Below are 14,636 nucleotides of genomic sequence, written 5' to 3' on the forward strand. Positions count from 1 at the left end.
GCCAAGTTGTTCCAGTACAGCTACAACAGTAGCATCTACCCTGCAATGTGGAAAATTGCCCAGGTATGTCCTGTACATAAAAAGCAGGACAAGTCCAACCCGGCCAATTACTGCCCCATCAGCCTACTCTCAATCATCAGTAAAGTGATGGAAGGTGTCATCAACAGTGCCATCAAGTGGCACTTGCTTAGCAATAACCTGCTCAGTGACGCTCAGTTTGGGTTCCGCCAGGGCCACTCAGCTCCTGACCTCATTACAGCCTTGGTTCAAACATGGACAAAAGAGCTGAACTCAAGAGGTGAGGTGAGAGGTGAGATGAGACATCAAGGCAGCATTTGACTGAGTATGGCATCAAGGAGCCCGAGCAAAACTGAGGTCAATGGGAATCAGGGGGAAAACCCTCCGCTGGCTGGAGTCATACCTAGCGCAAAGGAAGATAGTTGTGGTTGTTGGAGGTCAATCATCTGAGCTCCAGGATATCACTGCAGGAGTTCCTCAGGGTAGTGTCCTGGGCCCAACCATCTTCAGCTGCTTCATCAATAACCTTCCTTCAATCAATGGTCAGAAGTGCGGATGTTCGCTGATGATTGCACAATGTTCAGCACCATTCGTGACTCCTCAGATACTGAAGCAGTCCGTGTAGAAATGCAGCAAGATCTGGACAATATCCAGGCTTGGGCTGATAAGTGGCAAGTAACATTCGTGCCACACAAGTGCCAGGCAATGACCATCTCCAACAAGAGAGAATCTAACCATCTCCCCTTGACATTCAACAGCATTACCATCGCTGAATCCCCCAATATCAACGTCCTAGGGGCTACCATTAACCAGAAACTGAACTGGAGTAGCCATATAAATACCGTGGCTACAAGAGCAGGTCAGAGGCTAGGAATCCTGCGGCGAGCAACTCACCTCCTGACTTCCCAAAGCCTGTCCACCATCTACAAGGCACAAGTCAGGAGTGTGATGGAATACTCTCCACTTGCCTGGATGGGTGCAGCTCCAACAATACTCAAGAAGCTTGACACCATCCAGGACAAAGCAGCCCACTTGATTGGCACCCCATCTACAAACATTCACTCCCTCCACCACAGATGCACAGTGGCAGAAGTGTGTACCATCTACAAGATGCACTGCAGCAATGCACCAAGGCTCCTTAGACAGCACTTTCCAAACCCGCGACCTCTACCAACTAGAAGGACAAGGGCAGCAAATACATGGGAACACCACCACCTGCAAGTTTCCCTCCAAGTCACACACCATCCTGACTTGGAACTATATGGCCGTTCCTTCACTATCGCTGGGTCAAAATCCTGGAACTCCCTTCCTAACAGCACTGTGGGTATACCTACCCCAAATGGACTGCAGCAGTTCAAGAAGGCAGCTCACCACCACCTTCTCAAGGGCAATTAGGGATGGGCAATAAATGCTGGCCTGGCCAGCGTCACCCACATCCCATGAATGAATAAAAAAAAACATGTATCCCCAGGTCCCTCTGTTCTTGCACAGTCTTTAGTACTGTGCCATTAAGTCTATATTGCCTCACACTATTCCTTCTGCCGAAATGCATCACCTCACACTTGTCTGTCCTATGTGCCACCTTGCTGCCCAGTCTGCTAGCTTATCAATGTCCTGTTGCAGATGGTTCATATCCTCCTCACTGTTTGCCACACCTCCAAGTTTGGAAGTTTGAGATTCTCCTCTGTATTCCAAGATCCAAGTCATTTATATATAACAAAAAAGTATTGGCTCCAGGACTGACCGTTGGGGAACACCACTGTATAGCATCCTCCAGTTACCTCCAAACAACCATTTACTGCAACTTGCTGTTTTTTGTCCTTAAGCCAGTTTTTTTTTATCCAATTGGACACTGGCCCTCCTATTCCAGGAGCCTCAATTTTTTTAACCAGCCTTTTATGTGGTACCTTAACAAATTCTTTCCTAAAATCCACATAAATGACATCCACCGCATTCCCTTCTCTGTTACTTCATCAAAAATCAATTAGATTAGTCAAGCATGATCCTGCCTTTTATTAACTCGAACCTCTCCAAGTGTCACTGATTATCATTTCACTGATGTTAAACTAAGTGGCCTGTAATTGCTCGGACTGTCCTTGCACCCTTTCTTGAATAAGTGTGTCACATTTCCCACTCCCCTTTTCCAGGGAAGATTGGAAGATTATGGCAAGCCCTTTCACTGTCTCCATTCCCACTTCCTTTCGCAACCTGGGTTGCAAGCCTTCCGGACCAGGTGACTTATCAACCCTAAGCATAGCCAAGCTTTTTAGTACTTCCCCACTCTCAATTTTTATCCTATCCATTGCTGCTACTCTCTCTGCTTCAAACGATATTTTGTCTGTCTCCATTCACTTAGTGAACACTGATACAAAGTACTCATTAAGTATCTTAGCCTTGTGCTGCACCTCTAAGCATATATCACCCTCTCTGTCCCTAATAGACCCCACTAGTTACATGCCAGGAGAAGCTCTTTGGGTTCCCTTTTATGTTAACTGCCATTCTATTTTCATATTCCCTCTTTGCCAGTCTTATTTCCCTCCACTGTAGGAAATAAGTAGTTAACCTATGTCATGTTTTATCTGTTGGATGAATCCATGTAAGTTATGGTCTGATACAAATTCACATGAGACGCTATGTTTTAAAGTAGAATGATTTTAAGTGATGTTGTGGTTATGCTCGGGAATAGTTATACTTTGTATATGTATCAATGTATTAGATTAGAACTAAGTTATGGACCTTGTGTTTAGAATCATGTTAGATGAAATGTACTTTTGTATACTGTAGTGAAGAGGTTGTGGAAGATGATGTTTAACAACAATAGCAGAAAAGCTTTGCTATGAGACCGAATGTCTTGATGACTGCCGTTTCTGTATTTCAATTAAGACAGACTCAGAACCACAATAAGGGATGGAAAACATTTTAGAAATTCCTCCCACTCCTTAGCTTTTACTCAAAAACCATCCCAATCAATATTTGGCCCATTTCCCACACATCTGCACTCACCCCTTCCTCTCCCTCCCAGAACCATGACAGGGTTCCCCTTGTCCTCACTTTCCACCCCACCAGCCTCCACAACCAAAGGATCATCCTCCGCCATTTCCGCCACCTCTAGCGTGATGCCACTACCAAACGCATCTTCCCCTTCCCTCCCGTCAGCATTCCAAAGGGATCGTTCCCTCCACGACACCCTAGTCCACTGCTCCATTACCCCCAACAGCTCATCCTCTTCCCATGGCACCTTCCCATGCAATCGCAGGAGATGTAGCACCTGCCCTTTTACCTCCTCCCTCCTCACCATCCAAGGCCCCAAACACTCCATTCAGGCGAAGCAGCCGTTTACTTGCACTTCTTTCAATGCAGTATACAGTATTCGCTGCCCACAATGTGGTCTCCTCTACATTGGGGAGACCAAATGCAGATTGGGTGACCGCTTTGAGGAACACCTCAGCTCAGTCTGAAAGCATGACCCCGAGCCATTTCAACACCCACCCCCCACCCCCGCTCTTATGCCCACATATATCTGTCCTGGGCTTGCTGCAGTGTTCCAGTGAATATCAACGCAAGCTTGAGGAATAACGTATCATTTGGCAATTAAGCACACAACAGCCTGCCGGACTGAAAATAGAGTTCAGCAATTTCAGCACATGACGTGCCCCCCTTTTTATTTTTAGTTATTTTTTTTCTTTTTTATTATTTATTATTTTTTATTTGTTTATTTTATTTCCGTTTGTTTCATCATTCAGTTTTTACCAAGTGCCTACCCACTGTTTTTTTCATGTTTGTGCTTTAGGCCAGAGCTCTTCATTTTTCTGTCAATTAACACCCTCTCGGCACTAACGCTTTGTCTTTCACCACACCGTTAACATACCGTTTGCCTTTGCTCCATGACCTTCTGGTCAGTTATTCGCTATGACACTCTGTCCTATCAACAGCTTGCCTTTTGTTATCTCTTGCCCCACCCCCGCTTTATTTGCTTAAAACCTATTACATTTCTAACATTTACCAGTTCTGATGAAGGCTCTGAAACATTAATTCTGCTTCTCTCCACAGATGCTGCCAGACCTGCTGAGTATTTTCAGCAGTTCTTGTTTTTATTTCAGATTTCCAGCATCTGCAGTATTTTGCTTTTATTTGGATAATTAAAGTCCACTAATATCACCACTTTATCGTTCTTGCACATCTCTGTGATTTCCCTGCAGATTTATTCCTCTTATCTCTCTCACTATTTGGAGGCCTATAGAATACCCCACGTAGCATGACCATACCATTTTTGCTTCTCAGTTTTAACCAAATGGATTCTACCCTTGTCCGTTCAAGGACATCCTCCCTTTCCAACACTACAATGTCTTCCCTAATCAGGACTGCCACCCACCTCTCCTTTTTTCTTCTCTACTTTTTCTGAACACTTTATATCCTTGTATATTAAGCACCCAGTCCTCACCATTTTTAAGCCACGTTTCCATTATTACCAGTACATCAGATTCCCTTACTGCTTTTTGTGCTTGTGATTCAGCTTTCATTGAAGCACAAACAGAAGCCATGCAACATCTCAGTGCTGCAGTGGAAACTCATGCTGAGGTCATGAAATAGCTTGTTGACATGCAGACTCAGACTGATGCTACCTTGGTTGTGGCTCAAAATGGCATTCAGGGTCTCATACCAATCCATAAACCTGTCCTCTAGCAGATTACTAGGAAAAGGAAGAATGTGCAGGGTTACAGGGAGAAGGCGGGGGAGTGGCACCAGGTGAAGTGCCCATTAGGAAAGCCATGCAGACGCAATGGGCCGAATGGCCTCCTTCTGTGCTGTAACAATTCTGTGATTCTGTGGCACTGCACAGGAAGAGTGACAGTGACTCCATGGAGCACAAATATACTGTCAGCTCTTAGGATAACAGCATTTATCCTCCCACAATTGCCAGTCCACCAGTGCCCTTGCTATTGCTTGTCACCCAGTGAATCCAGACTGCTGCTGTCCATGTTAAAGTGGTGCAGTCCAAAGCAGGGCCTTTAAGGCCCAGAGCTGCTCAAGCGTGTCCTGCAAAGCCATCTGCAGTTTCTCCCACTGAAAATCAGCAACCTTCCACCAGCCATGCTTCAGCCTTTGGGGTAGCTCTGCCTAGGAGCATTAGAACAGGCAAAGGCACCCACAAGATAGGCACTAGGGGAACACACAAGGGTGATTAATTAAGTATCATATAGAGTATTGGATGTTTTGTTGGATAAAGTAGTATGGAATAGTTGCTTTGTGATGGTCTTTATTTCAGGATTGCGGCCAAGTGCAGGCTGTGATAGTCTGTAACTGATGAGTGGTAAACGTCGAACTGTTGAACAACAGGGACCTGGAGTTTCATTCAGGGGAACTGGAGTCTGATGATGTGCTCAAGAGCAGTCCGTCTGGAATTTGGAAGTGTTGGCTGCCTCTTCCCTTCGTCCTCCTCCTTTTACTCCTCCTCCTCCTCCTGAGGTGCTCACCAAACCCATGGTGGCAAGGGCTGTGCTCTCATGATGCCAGGTTGTGTAGGATGCTGTAGACTACCATGAATTGGGGCACCCGCTCCAGCGAGTACTGCAGGACTCGTCCAGAGTGATCAAGGTAGTGCAACCATTGCTTCAGCACCCCAAAGGTCTGCTCGATGACATTTCTCATGGAAACATGGCTCTCATTATATGAATACTGGCCATGTGGGGTTGTGTTGTGGAGGGTATTCATCAGCCAACAGAGGAGCAAATAGACCTTGTCACCCAGCAGCCACACACTGGTATGACATAGTGGCTGAAAGATTGCTGGAACAGTGGACTGGCACAGGATGAATGAATCATGAGATGCTGGGCATGGTCGCACACCAACTGCATGTTGAGTGAGTGGAATCCTTTGTGGTTTTGGTACATCTCATCATTGAGATGTGGCATCCGTAAAACCACATGTGTGCAGTCAAGGGCACCCTGCACCATGGGGAAGCCCACTATCCTAGCAAAACCATGTGCACACTCCTTCTTCTTCTCTCTGTTCATAGAGTAGACAATAAAGTCCCCTCTACTAGCGTACAGAGCCTCTCTGACCTGCCAGATGCAGTGATGGGGATGGCAAACTGAGAGATATTTGAAAGTCAACTGTTCCAGTCTGGAAAGATCTGCTGGTGAAAAAATTCAGGGCCACAGTCATCTTGACTGCCACCGACAGCACCGTCCTCACCCTGTGCTAAGCCTGCAAGCCAGGCTGGATCCATGAGGTGGCAGAATTCTGTGATCGTCTTCTTGGTGAGGTACAGTCACTCAACACATTGCTCCTGGCTTAGGTGCAGGTAGCAGGAGTCTTCTCTGAAGACCCTAGGTAGGTAGGGCCTCCTGCTGACAGCCCTCCTCCTCTTCCTTCTACGAGCAACTTGTCTTCTTAGCTGCTTCAACTCCATCTCCCTCTGATGCTGCAGCCCAAGAGGGAACTACAACAATAGCCCCCATGACTAGGAGTGTGTGGCATACTCAGAGGCCTTTCAATGTTCAGCACCACTCCCTGCAGGCTCCACAAACTTTCAGAAACTCCTCTAAAATTCAGTACATCCACAAACTCAACAAAAGCCAGTTGAAAATAATAAACACGTAACCTGCAAATTGGATGATGATGCCTTTAAATTGCACTGGTGGGGGGATCACTTGTGCTGCTGAACACATGTTCAGTTGTGCATGTTTAGGAGATGGCGTTAACTAGAGCAGTGAGGTTGAAAATGGTAGGTTGGGCGTCAAATTAGCATTAGACGCAGACTGATGCCATGGTCTGCTTATGCTGCATACTTCCAGTGGGCACGCATAAAACCTAAGCAAACACCCGCAACAAAATGGCATTCAGAACAATGACGCAGATGTCGCCTTAAACTGGCACTCACAGCGCCTAAACTACCAGTGCTACGGTAGTGAATTTTGTGGGTGTGAGATCACTGTATAGTTAATTATTAATGCTATAGGATTACTTTGTCCTTTATCTCACAACCTGTTAATATCTCTGGCTCTTTTTGATGCAGCCAGCTTAAAATGTTTTTCTATGTTAAATATACTGTACAGTTGGAATTTTTTGTTGGTTGATATGGTTACAGTAACTGGATATGTTCTCAGTTATAAATTTAGTAGCGATAAAAGCAAATTTGCATGATACCAGAAAATGAGAGGGTGGATGCTTAACTTCTCCTTTTGTTTGTGTTTGACTGAAATGTTTAAACTGTGAAAAGGCCAGCATACTTTGGAAGCAGCATTGAAACAGCCAGCTGCACTCAGACTTGTAATGCACCTTAAATTTAATACAGCTACTAGTAGTAGACTCCTGACCATTGCAAAGAAGCACACAAAGTTAATGTAAATGAACATTTAAATCACAATCAAAACATTGTAAATGGGTGGATGAAAAGCAACAACAGTGGGCTGGAGATGCAATTGCACCTGAGAAGTGGCCCTTGCGCTCAACTTATTCCCCCAAACAATCCAGGCAGTGGAAGCATTGCTGGAGTGCACCAACTGTCTGCTTGTGGCATTTCTGGAGGCAGGGTCCTTGCCGTAGAACACCTCTGCAACTGTGCCCAGGTTCCTAACAGGCGGCATGAACCATATTTGAAGGAGCTACCTCGCATCACCCACTAGCCAGCCGGTGACTAGTTATAATAAAGGAGATGCTGAGGACTGGCGACTGATTAAGGTCACTCATCCCTAAAGGTTCTTTTACAACAAGATTATTAATTAGCCCTTTCTCATTACATAATACTAGATCTAAAATAGCCTGTTCTCTAGCCAGTTCCTCAACATTCTGCTCTAGAAAACCATCCCTAACACATTCCAGAAACTCATCCTCCACAGCATTAGTGCTCATTAGGTTTACCCAGTCTATATGCAGATTGAAGTCACCCATGATTACTGCATTACTCATGCTACATGCTTCTCTAATCTCCTGAATAATACCATGCCCTACAGTACAATGACTGGTGGCCTCTAAACAATTCTTACCAATGTTTGCTTCCCCTTGCTGCTTCTTAGCTCCAACCAAACAGATTCCACATTTTGTTCTTCCGATCTGAGATCCTTCCTTACCAATGTACTGATCCCGTCCCTTATTATCAGTGCAACATTACGTCCTTTTCCTTTTTGCCTGTCCTTCCTAAATGTCGAATATCCTTGAATGTTCAGTTCCCAGCCACGTTTCCATAATGGCAATTAGATCATACACATTTACCACTATTTGTGCCTTTAAATCATCTACCTTGTTGCGAATAGGTCACAATTAGGCTGGACGTTGAGGGAGTGGAAACCTTTTCTATTTAGCACGGCGCCAGGATAGTGAAATTTCAATGGGTCCAGCAGCACCAAAACAACCGAACATGTTTGTGCTTATCCTCATAAATTTGAATTCTATTCCAGTGCTTATTCCGCTCTTTGCAAAGGAGGTTGTCAATTAATTGGTGGAAGTATCTTCTATTACTCTGCTGAAAAACTCTCACCATCACTCTGGTGGGTGTCCTTCCGGCAGCAGACACCTCCTCCTTGGTTGAGTTACTGAGCAAAAGACATGCCGGCCTCTGTCTGGCTGGCAGCTCTTGGCAGGCGGGACTTCTCGTCCCCGGGATCTTGATCCATGGAAAGGCCCACCGGCTGGCCTCTCAAGTGCCTGATTGGCTTGTCATACGGCATGCCTTGCCCAAAGGAGGCAATGTGGGTCTCTTGCTGGCTGTCCAGCCGACGGCTGAGACCCCCGTCGCCTCCATAAAATCCCCCCAATGTTTCAGGTCAATGACCTTTCGTCAGAACTGGAAGAATTAGAGATGTTAAGCCAGCAAAGAGGCAGGAAAAGGGGGGAGTGGAGAAAAGAGCAAAAGCAAAGGCCTGTAATAGAGTAGAATAAAATCAAGATTAAATGACAAAAGGAATGATGGTGCAATGCAGAAAGAGATGGCAAGGAGACCAATTAAGAAACAAAAGATGGGTCTAGAGGAGTTGTAAATCAGAAATAGCAGAATCATTACACAGAGCTGCCGCCCAAAAGAAAGAGGTGGAAGTTATGATTTGAAATTGTTGAACTCAGTGTTGAGTCCGGAAGGCTGCAAAGCACCTTATCAAAGGATGAAGTGCTGTGTTAATTGTATTTAATCAGATGCAGGTGGAGGGTGTTAATTAGGGTCTTACTTGAGTATATGTAAGGAGACATTTACTGAAATTGGGTGAAGGATTGACTGAGGAGTTGCATGTTAGTAATCTTTTTACTTTGTGAAATAAATGTAAGACTAGATAAAGACTGGCTCCAACATAATCCTTCAACTGCAAAAGCTATGGAACCTGACAACATTCTGGCAATAGTACTGAAGACTTGTGCTCTAGAAGTAGCTATGCCCCTATCCAAGCTGTTCCAGTACAGCTACAATACTGGCATCTACCCGGCAATGTGGAAAATTGCCCGGGTATGCCCTGTACAGAAAAAGCAGGACAAATCCAAACGGGTCAATTACTGCTCTATTAGTCTACTCTCGATCATCAGCAAAGTGGTGTAAGGGGTCATCAACAGTGTTATCAAGCGGCACTTGCTGAGTAATAACCTGCCCACTGATGCTCAGTTTGGGTTCCACCAGGGCCACTCAACTCCTGACCTCATTACATGGACAAACATGGACAAAAGAGCTGAACTCCAGAGGTGAGGTGAGAGTAACTGCCTTTGACATCAAGGCAGCATTTGACTGAGTATGGCATCAAGGAACCCTAGCAAAACTGAAGTCAATGGGAATCAGGGGAAAACTGTCTGTTGGTTGGAGTCATACCTAGCACAAAGGAAGATGGTTGTGGTTGTTGCAGGTCAATTATCTCAGTCCCAGAACATCACTGCTGGAGTTCCTCAGGGTAGTGTCCAAGGCCAAACCATCTTCAGCTGCTTCATCAATGACCTTCCCTCCATGATAAGGTCAGAAGTGGGGATGTTCGTATTTGATTGCACAATGTTCAGCACCATTTGCGATTTCTTAGATAATGAAACAGCCTGTGTCCAGATGCAGCAAGACCTGGACAACATCTAGGCTTGGGATGATAAGTGACAAGTAACATTTGCACCACACAAATGCCAGGCAATGACCATCTCAAGCAAGAAAGAATCTAACCATCTCTCCATGATGTTCAACAGCATTACCATCGCTGAATCCCTCTCTATCAAATCCTAGGGGTTATCATTGACCAGAAACTGAACTGGACCAGCCACATAAATACTGTGGCTACAAGAACAGGTCAGAGGATGGGAATTCTGTGGCGTGTAACTCACCTTCTGACTCCCCAATGCCTGTCCACCATCTACAAGGCACAAGTCAGGAATGTGATGGAATACTGCTACTGTTGTCCAATCGCAGAGTCACACCTAATGTTGGACACTGTGTTTTGAGTTTTGCAAGCACGGGCTGATTGGGTATGGCCTGTACTTTGCCATTTGCTAAATTATCCTCAGTGTGCTAAGAATTATGCTGACAACCAATTTAAGATTGTCAGTTGGGCTTGCAGTGTGGCACATTTGCGCTTACTGGAAGCTACATATATTAATACACAGGGCCCTGTTCTTTGCAGACAGAAAGAACATGTACACACATTGCGCCTGTTTCAGCTGAACAAAATAAGTGATAGCCATTCGCTGTTTCATTCCTCAGGGCAATTCCTTGATCAATCAGAGTCAAGTTGCCTGGTTTAAATTGCAGATAAAGCTTGGCAGTTAACTGTCAGTCACCGTAAACGGGTGCATTCTCCATGGCAATGCCACTACCAATCAGAGTTCACTTGCCAACTGATCAGCACTCTCTTCTCATACAGTATAAATTTGTTGTTTTCCCTTATATTGGTATTCTTGTGGATTATCTTGATCAGTGCAAGAGGAAAATCTTCGACAACATGTCTCTATTTTCAGCAATACTCAAGTTCTGTACTACTAAATGACTACTTGTGCCTTTCCTTACTGGAGCCTTTGTTGCCCGGTGACTAACCATGTGCAGATCCTAACTTGATACTACCCTCTAAAATTCATGCAGTGCCAATGTCTGAGCAAGTGACTGTTAGTCTCAGATCAAGTGTTGGTGCCTCTTCATCAATGGTGGCAGTTCTTGGGTGTCTGAAAACAGAAAATCAGCAAGGGAGGGTTGTGGTGAGGGAATGAGGATGGAATGGGAAGCAAAAGACTTCCCAACTTGCACTTCATGCCAGATAGCAGGATGAGGGTAAGGTGGGAGTTAAAAAGGAGCATTAGGCAGGAACATACCATCATCCTGAATGTTCTCAGCGGTGCCGGATACAACGGGTTCTGTCGCAGCCAGCCCCATGATGCGGAGCAGGTGTCCCTGCTAGTTCTGTGATTGTGAGCAACTTTGTCTGCAAGAAAGAGGGCAGAATGTCAATGAGTGTATTGCACTGTGTTTGGGTGATATGCCGACATAGCTGAATAACTAGAGGTATGTGGAGGCTGCAAGAGGTGGCTCTGCTGCTTGCTTCATTGGAGGGTGTTTAAGGGTGAAGTGAAGCATCTGAATGTGAGGCCTGAGTCCTGACTGCTAGCGACTGCTGCTGGGTGAGTGATGGGGATGTGGTGCATTGAATAGCATGAGAGGGTGGTGAAGTGGGTATGAGGTGTCCTTTGAAGATGCATTCACGTATGTTCATCTCCTCTTGTGGTACTGCTGCCAGGCTCTCAGGGAGTTGACTTCCCTTTTTAGCTGCTCCCAATCCCTTCAGAGAGCATTCCATGAGGATCTCCTGGCTCCCGTAGAAACAAGGCCACTCTCCGCCTGTTGACCTCTATCACAAAGGCCTCCAGCATCGCATCTGTAAACCTTGGAGTCCTCTCTCTCTTTCCTGGTGCTCCAGTTATTCAGCTTTTCCTTGCACCCACTTGCAGTACTAGCAGTCAGCAGCAGCTTCCTTCTACTGAGTGCAACTCCCCTTTAAGAGCACAGGCTGCTTTTAAGAGGTGCAGGCGAGCTAGAACATCAGTTAGCCACGCATGCTGTGAGCCCCCCCCCCCCCCAATTGAGCATTTAGTCAGCCAGCAGTGTGGGCACGATTGGCTGAATGCTGAATGCAACAATCAGGGAAATGAGGAGGTGGCACAAAGTTTGTGTGTGCTGCCGGCCATAACAGGACTGCGGGCGGACAGATCACAAATCATGAATCGCGCCACCCCCTCCCCCCCCACGCTCAAAAACGGGAGGAAAGAAACTTCTCTTAAATGCCCTCTTAACTTAAAACCAGCACTCCTCTCAGTACTACATAGATGTAACAACCTAAATGATTGTCTTATATCCCGGAGTGGGGCTTGATCCACAGCTTGCTATCACTGAGCCAATAAGTGATGACATTCATAATGCAAGATCCATCAAGATGACACAATTTAAACCTGATTGATCAAGATTACAGGGAATCATTTTACCAGTGTGTTCTCCTGGGTCTGAGCCTTCCCCGCCAGGGCATATATTGTCAATTTAGATGTATGTTGCCACAGTGTTGACTTTAATGATCAGAAAATCATGGGTGGGGAACATGGAACATCCTCGTTTCCACAACAAGACTCTGCTGCTTTCTTTCGGGTGCTGCAACACTGCCGGGATTTTCCAGGCTTGCAGTGGCAGGTTCACTCTTAACAGTGGAGTTCCTGCCAGAACCTACCCCAGAAACCAAATGATCCAACTCAGGAAAATGGATTCACAATATGTGCCCTCATTTGGTGAGGTGCCACACTGGGAATAATCTACAGGGCTGAATTTTACCGGCCCCTCGACGCTGCTGATCACGGCGCAGAGGCCAGTAAAATTCTTCGGGGAGAGGCTTTCCTCGACCCGCAACGTCGAGAAGGGCCTGCCACATATTACCAGCAGCGGGTAGACCTCAGTGCGGCTCCCCCCGCACCTCCCCGCCACCCCCCCCCCACCGCCACCTCCCGCCGCCACCTGGCGCGGGCCCTTCATCTCCATATGTACATAGAACATAGAACAGTACAGCACAGTACAGGCCCTTCAGCCCACGATGTTGTGCCGAACCTTTAACCTACTCTAGGATCAAACTACCTACATACCCTTCATACTACTATCATCCATGTACCTATCCAAGAGTCGCTTAAATGTCCCTAATGTATCTGCTTCTACTATCACCGCTGGCAGTGCATTCCACGCACCCACCACTCTCTGTGTAAAGAACCTACCTCTGACATCTCCCCGAAACCTTCCTCCAATCACCTTAAGATTATGCCCCTTGGTGATAGCCCTTTCCACCCTGGGAAAAAGTCTCTGGCTATCCACTCTATCTATGCCTCTCATCATCTTGTACCCCTCTATCAAGTCACCTCTCATCCTTCTTCGCTCCAATGAGAAAAGCCCTAGCTCCCTCAACCTCTCTTCGTAAGACATGCCCTCCAGTCCAGGCAGCATCCTGGTAAATCTCCTCTGCACCCTCCCTAAAGCTTCCACATCCTTCCTATAATGAGGCGACCAGAACTGAACACAATATTCCAAGTGTGGTCTAACCAGGGCCTTATAGAGCTGCAGCATAACCTCGCGGCTGTTAAACTCAATCCCCCTGTTAATGAAAGCCAGCAAATGCGAGGTGATGCATTTTGGAAGATCCAATTCAAGAGTGAACTATACAGTAAATGGAAAAGTCCTGGGGAAAATTGATGTCCAGAGAGATTTGGGTGTTCAGGTCCACTGTTCCCTGAAGGTGGCAACGCAGGTAAATAGAGTGGTCAAGAAGGCATACGGCATGCTTTCCTTCATCGGACGGGGCATTGAGTACAAGAGTTGGCAGGTCATGTTACAGTTGTATAGGACTTTGGTTCGGCCACATTTGGAATACTGCGTACAGTTCTGGTCGCCACATTATCAAAAGGATGTGGATGCTTTGGAGAGGGTGCAGAGGAGGTTCACCAGGATGTTGCCTGGTACGGAGGGCGCTAGCTATGAAGAGAGGTTGAGTAGATTAGGATTATTTTCATTAGAAAGACGGAGGTTGAGGGGGGACCTGATTGAGGTGTACAAAATCATGAGAGGTATAGACAGGGTGGACAGCAAGAGGCTTTTTCCCAGAGTGGGGGTTTCAATTACTAGAGGACACGAGTTCAAAGTGAAAGGGGAAAAGTTTAGGGGGGATATGCGTGGAAAGTTCTTTACGCAGAGGGTGGTGGGCACCTGGAACGCGTTGCCAGCGGAGGTGGTAGACGCGGGCACGATGGAGTCTTTTAAGATGTATCTAGACAGATACATGAATGGGCAGGAAGAAAAGAGATACAGAACCTTAGAAAATAGGCGACATGTTTAGAGAGAGGATCTGGATCGGCGCAGGCTTGGAGGGCCGAAGGGCCTGTTCCTGTGCTGTAATTATCTTTGTTCTTTGTTCTTTGTTCTTTGTCCACCATACGCTTTCTTAACAACCCTATCAACTTGGGTGGCAACTTTGAGCGATCTATGGACATGGACCCCGAGATCCCTCTGTTCCTCCACACTACCAAGAATCCTGTCTTTAAGCCTGTATTCTGCATTCAAATTCGACCTTCCAAAATGAATCACTTCACACTTTTCCAGGTTGAACTCCATCTGCCACTTCTCAGCCCAGCTCTGCATCCTGTCAATGTCCCGT

The sequence above is a fragment of the Heterodontus francisci genome, chromosome 4 (assembly GCF_036365525.1).
Source record: "Heterodontus francisci isolate sHetFra1 chromosome 4, sHetFra1.hap1, whole genome shotgun sequence".
In the NCBI taxonomy this organism is placed as follows: domain Eukaryota; kingdom Metazoa; phylum Chordata; class Chondrichthyes; order Heterodontiformes; family Heterodontidae; genus Heterodontus; species Heterodontus francisci.